At 50.5% G+C, this 5,525-nt stretch overlaps 1 long non-coding RNA gene across 1 annotated transcript in view; it reads left to right on the plus strand.

Annotated features, from left to right (window-relative positions):
* LOC116797517 overlaps positions 1-2,584 on the plus strand; it is a 7,964-nt gene extending 5,380 nt beyond the window's left edge. The window contains exon 3 of the long non-coding RNA XR_004360671.1: positions 2,461-2,584. This is a non-coding gene — a long non-coding RNA (uncharacterized LOC116797517). The remainder of the gene's footprint in view (positions 1-2,460) is intronic.
* Positions 2,585-5,525: the final 2,941 nt, after the last annotated feature.

Consider the following 5,525-nt stretch of genomic DNA (forward strand, 5'->3'; position numbering starts at 1 on the left):
TGCTGATGGCTTTGCAAATCCTTCCTTTGGCATCAGAGCTGCCAGGCTGGGAACTGGGAGGGGAGAACCCAAAGAACCAGAGAGATCTCAGCACAGATTGCAAGAAACGCAAGAAATTCACTCATTTTTGAGAAATCCACCCATTTCCCTAAAAATGTCCTGCCAACCACTATGTCAGGGATGGCCACACTGTTGTGGGCATAAAGAGGAAAACATATCACTTCCAGTATTCCCAACATCTTGTCCTTGTCTTGCGGAGTGGCTCATACATTTGCACTGGGCTGGAGGCACAGATGAGCGTTAATTTGGGTTGGAAAGCCTTAACAATTAATAACTCAGCAAATTTTTTGAGCCCAAGAACTACAAGGAAAGTGTTAGAACCCCCTTGAACAGAGACTGAGGAGCACTTGATGCTTTGCCTGTTTCACTGGTTTTGTTTGGTTTGTTTGTTTGTTTGTTTTAATTTTTATATTTTTTTTAAAGAAAAGGGCAGAACTGAGCATTCAAATTCCCTTCTGTAACTTCGAGTTTAGAATTTAAAATCCAACTAGAGGGTGTTTGCTCCTCTCCTCCACGAGATGGCAGAAGAGCCTCGATGATGCCGAGGACCCCTTTGCTGAGTGACTGATGTTTCAGCACCGGGAAAAAATCCGGGGGCTGTTGAGCCACGATCCAAGCGGTCCAAACCTTCCAGATTTACAGCCCAGGCTTTTCCTGCTCTCTGTAAATTCGTGCTCTCAAGTTCTGCACGGAGTGATGTGTTTTTGTGTCACATAAACAAAGGGAAAAGTCAGTTCTGACCTGACAGGTGGGAGCAGAGGAGGGTGGACAGGGCTGTCAGGGGGATCTTGGGCCAGGAGTGACAGGATGACAGTGCCAGGATGGAGGTGAGGACTCAGACTGAGGGACTGAATTCCTCAAAATGAGGTCACAACAATCACGTTTTACAATCTGTGGGTGGGAGATGGTGGAAAGTGCAAAGTGCTGAGGAGGTACCTTGAGGGCACCAGGCTGGTTGGGATTGGAGGGACCTTAAAGACTACCCAGTGCCACCCCCTGCCATGGGCAAGGATATCTTCCACCAAACCAGGTTGCTCCAAGCCCCATCCAACCTGGCCTTGGACACTTCCAGGGATGGGGCAGCCACAGCTTCTCTGGGCACCCTGTGCCAGGGCCTCCCCACCCTCCCAGGGAGGGATTTCTTCCAATAACTAATCCAACCCTGCTCTCCTTCATCCACCAAGGAACTGTGGCAGTGCCTCCTGTAGGGTGTGTCCAGCCCCTGGAGGTGTCAGCGCAGGGATTCCAGGGAAAACAACCTGCCCATCAGTCCTGGAATTCCAGAGAAAACCTACTTCAGTCTTGGGATACCAGGGAAACAACCTGCCTGCTAGTGCAGGAATCTGGGGAAAAAAACCTCCTGCTAGTGCAGGGATATAGGGAAAACAACCTCCTTCCAGTGCAGGGATCTGGGGAAAAAAACTCCTTCCAGTGCAGGGATCCCAGGAAAACAACCTCCTTCCAGTGAAAGGATCCAGGGAAACAACCAGTGTAGGGATCCCAGGAAAACAACCTCCTGCCAGTGCAGGGATCTGGGGAAAAAAAAGCTCCTTCCAGTGCAGGTATCCCAGGAAAACAATCTCCTGCCAGAGCAGGGATATAGGGAAAACAATCTCCTGCCAGAGCAGGGATCCCAGGAAAAGAACCTTCTGCCAGTGCAGGGATATAGGGAAAACAACCTCCTGCCAGTGCAGGGATCCAGGGAAACCAAACTCTTCCAGTCCTGGGATCCCAGGGAAAACAACCTCCTACCAGTGCAGGGATCCCAGGAAAACAACCTCCTGCCAGTGTAGGGATCTGGGGGAAAAAAGCTGCTTCCAGTGCAGAGATCCAGGGAAACAACCAGTGTACGATCCCAGGAAAACAACCTCCTACCAGTGCAGGGATCCAGGGAAACCAGACTCTTCCAGTCCTGGGATCCCAGGGAAAACAACCTCCTGCCAGCACAGGGATATAGGGGAAACAACCCTTCTGCCAGCACAGGGATCTGGGATCCAAGCTGCCTGCCACTCCAGATATCCAGAGAAAACAACCTATCTGCTGGTGCAGGAATCCCAGGAAAACAACCTCCTTTCAGAGTAGGGATCTGGGATCCAGCTGCTCTTCAAGAGCTCAAAATCCTTGGAAATTTGTACTTCTCATCTCTAGTACCAGGAGAGTTACTTTCAGAAATGTTCACGCTTGATTTGCTCGAGTTAATTTATATTTTGGGATTCAAAATATAAATACACCTTCAGGATGTACCATGTGCTCCACTGGTTTTGATTATTCATTGATTATTCATTGAATATTGAAGGAATTATTATTTTCATCAGGCAAATCTCAGATAAAAGAAAGATTGGAACGAAGAGCAAAGGTTGATCAGCAGGAGTGGGAACATGTTCTTGTTCTATACATGAGATGTGCAATTCCAGGTCATGGATGAGGGGTTGGGGACAGTTCAGCAGGAAGACTTGGATGTGAAAACTCCTGCACCAGCCAGGGGAGCAGAAAGCAAAACGAAATCCAATGTCTGGCAACTGCAAATTGGGCAAGGAAAAATAATTTCAGCTCCCCAGTAAATAGCAGTGAGGAGCTCCAGGCTTTCTACCCACCACTTTTGTACGTAGAAAAGTGAAAGCAGAATTATTTGTCCTACCTGTCCCACAAATGTGGAAAATCATTTTTTAAATCTCCATTTAATTTTCAGTGGGACTACCTAAAATTAAATGGTGTTGACAGCACCACAATTTTGTTGTTGCTCTCTGTCTTTGGGAAAATGAAATTTTTAACTCCACCATGGATTTTTCATTATTTCACATCAAGATCTTGCAAAACACGTGCTCTTAAGGGATTTAAGGTCTGCTTTTCAGCAGACCTTTTCCAAAAGCATCCTGGCACCTGCTGGAAGGAAAATAAAGGAACAGAAAGCTTTTTGCAGTTTGTAGTCACTTTGCATCAAGGAAGGGGATATAAGAAAAACATTTCCAAGCCTTTCCTGCAAAAGCAGTGAAAAAATGACCCATCAAACTCAAAAAGCACCTGAGTCTTCCCATGACCTGGATTATGGGATAGATTTTCCTCATGGATCCCACTCATCTTCTTCAGTAGTCATGTGCTGTCAATAAAGACCTTCCATTCCTCCACATTTCCAGCCTAAACAGAATCATGGAATCATTGTGGTTGGAAAAGCTCTGTAAGATCTGGCACTGCCAGGGCCACCCTTAAACTGTGTCCCCAAGTGCCACATCCACACGTTTTTTGAACACCTCCAGGGATGGGGACTCCACGAAGGAATTTTCCCCAATATCCAACCTAAACCTCCCATGGCACAACTTGATGCTGTTTTCACTCATCCTGTCCCTTGTGCCCTGGGAGCAGAGCCCAGCTCTCCCCTGGCTCCACTCTCCTGTCAGGGAGAGGCAGAGAGTGAGAAGGTCCCTCCTGAACCTCCTTTTCTCCAGGTTGAGCCCCTCCAGCTCCCTCAGACTTTCCTCGTGTTCCCCACCCTTCCCCAACTCCCTCAGCCACTCCAGGTGCTCCAGACCCTTCCCCAGCTCCATTCCCTTCCCTGCACACACTCCAGCCCCTCCATGTCCTTCTTGTCCTGAGGGTCTCAGAACTGTCCCGGGGTTGGAGGTGCAGTCCCACCCAGGCTCTTTGGTGCGACGCTCCCAAACTTCAGTTGCTCCCCTCTCCGTGTTCACAGCCAGACTCAGAGCTGGGCCAGCACAGACATGGACCTGCTGCCCCTCTCCCAACCTCTGTGTGCTCCATGAGCCTCCAGCCAGTTGGAGAGCTGGGCTGATTCCAATGGGATGAGGTTCAACCAGGCCAAGTGCCGGGTCCTGCACTTTGGCCACAACAACCCCCGGCAGCTCCAGGATGGGACAGAGGGGCTGGAGAGCAGCCAGGCAGGAAGGGAACTGGGGGTTTGGATTGACAAGAAGCTGAACAGGAGCCAGAGTGTGCCCAGGGGGACAAGAAGGCCAATGGATCCTGGCCTGGATCAGGAACAGTGTGGCCAACAGGTCCAGGGAAGTGATTCTGCCCCTGGACTCAGCACTGGTGAGGCCACCCCTGGAGTGCTGTGTCCAGTTCTGGGCCCTCAGCTCAGGAAGGACATTGAGGGGCTGGAGCAGGTCCAGAGGAGAGCAACGAGGCTGGGGAAGGGACTGGAGCACAAGTGCTGTGAGGAGAGGCTGAGGGAGCTGGGGCTGTTCAGCCTGGAGAAGAGGAGGCTCAGGGGAGACCTCCTCACTCTGCAACTCCCTGACAGGAGGGGGGAGCCAGGGGGGGTTGGTCTCTTTTCCCAGGCAACCATCAGCAAGACAAGAGGGCTGGGTCTCAAGTTGTGCCAGGGGAGGTTTAGGTTGGAGATTAGAAAGAATTTCTTTACAGAGAGGGTGGTCAGACACTGGAATGGGCTGCCCAGGGAAGTGGGGGATTCTCCATCCCTGGAGGTTTTTAAGATCAGACTGGATGTGGCATCAGTGCCATGGGCTGGGAACCACAGCGGGGTTGGATCAAGGGTTGGACTTGATGATCTCAGAGGTCCCTTCCAACCCAGCTGATTCTATGATTCTATGAGTCTATGATTCTCTGATTCTATGATTCATGGAGCACGTGAGATGCTGAGATTCTGCGTTGCTGCTGAGCAGAGACCCTGACTACAGATCTCCTCTGGCTGCAGCAGAAGATCCACTTCTGGGGAGTCCTGTAAAGCAATAACAAAGCCCAAATCACATCCACTTGTCTTTGCTGTTGGTGGCAGGTGGGGAGCTGAGGAATTTTGGGTCACCTCTTTATAAAAGCGATTGAAAATGGAATATTGGATGCAACTGGCAGAGCCTGGTACTTCAAACTTCACCCCATGTGTGAACATCTGGGGGTCATTTCACATGATGGGAGGAACAACAAGGGAAAAGAAGATGGGGAAAGGGCCTTGATTTGAAGCCGTGTGAGGACACTGAGGGCACTTGGTGTGTTAAGCTGGACAAGAGGGGACTGAGGGGAGAGCTCACTGCAATTCCAGCTTCCTGGGGAGGGGCAGAGGAGGGGCAGGGACTGAGCTCTGCTCTGTGGGGACCAGGGACAGGACCCTGGGAATGGCCTGGAGTTGGGTCAGGGCAGGGTCAGGTTGGATCTCAGGAGAAGGTGGTTGGGCACTGCCCAGGCTCCCCAGGGCAGTGGGCACAGCACCAAGGCTGCCAGAGCTCCAGGAGGGTTTGGATGATCCTCTGGGGCACAGGGTGTGACTCTTGGGGATGGGCCTGTGCAGGGCTGAGGGTTTGACTGGATGATCCTTTTGGGTCCCTTCAAACTCAGCATATTCTGACACCTTTGCCTGTTCTGAAGGGAAGGGTTAAAATATAGGTAAGAAGCTTGAATTAAGATCCTTAAATCTGAACCTTTATCAACCAACAACCTCTGTGCTCAGCAGTGCAGTGGCTGCAGATCTTTTCCTAGTCACTTAGTATTCATAA

This window comes from Chiroxiphia lanceolata, chromosome 22 (assembly GCF_009829145.1).
Source record: "Chiroxiphia lanceolata isolate bChiLan1 chromosome 22, bChiLan1.pri, whole genome shotgun sequence".
Classification (NCBI taxonomy): Eukaryota; Metazoa; Chordata; class Aves; order Passeriformes; family Pipridae; genus Chiroxiphia; species Chiroxiphia lanceolata.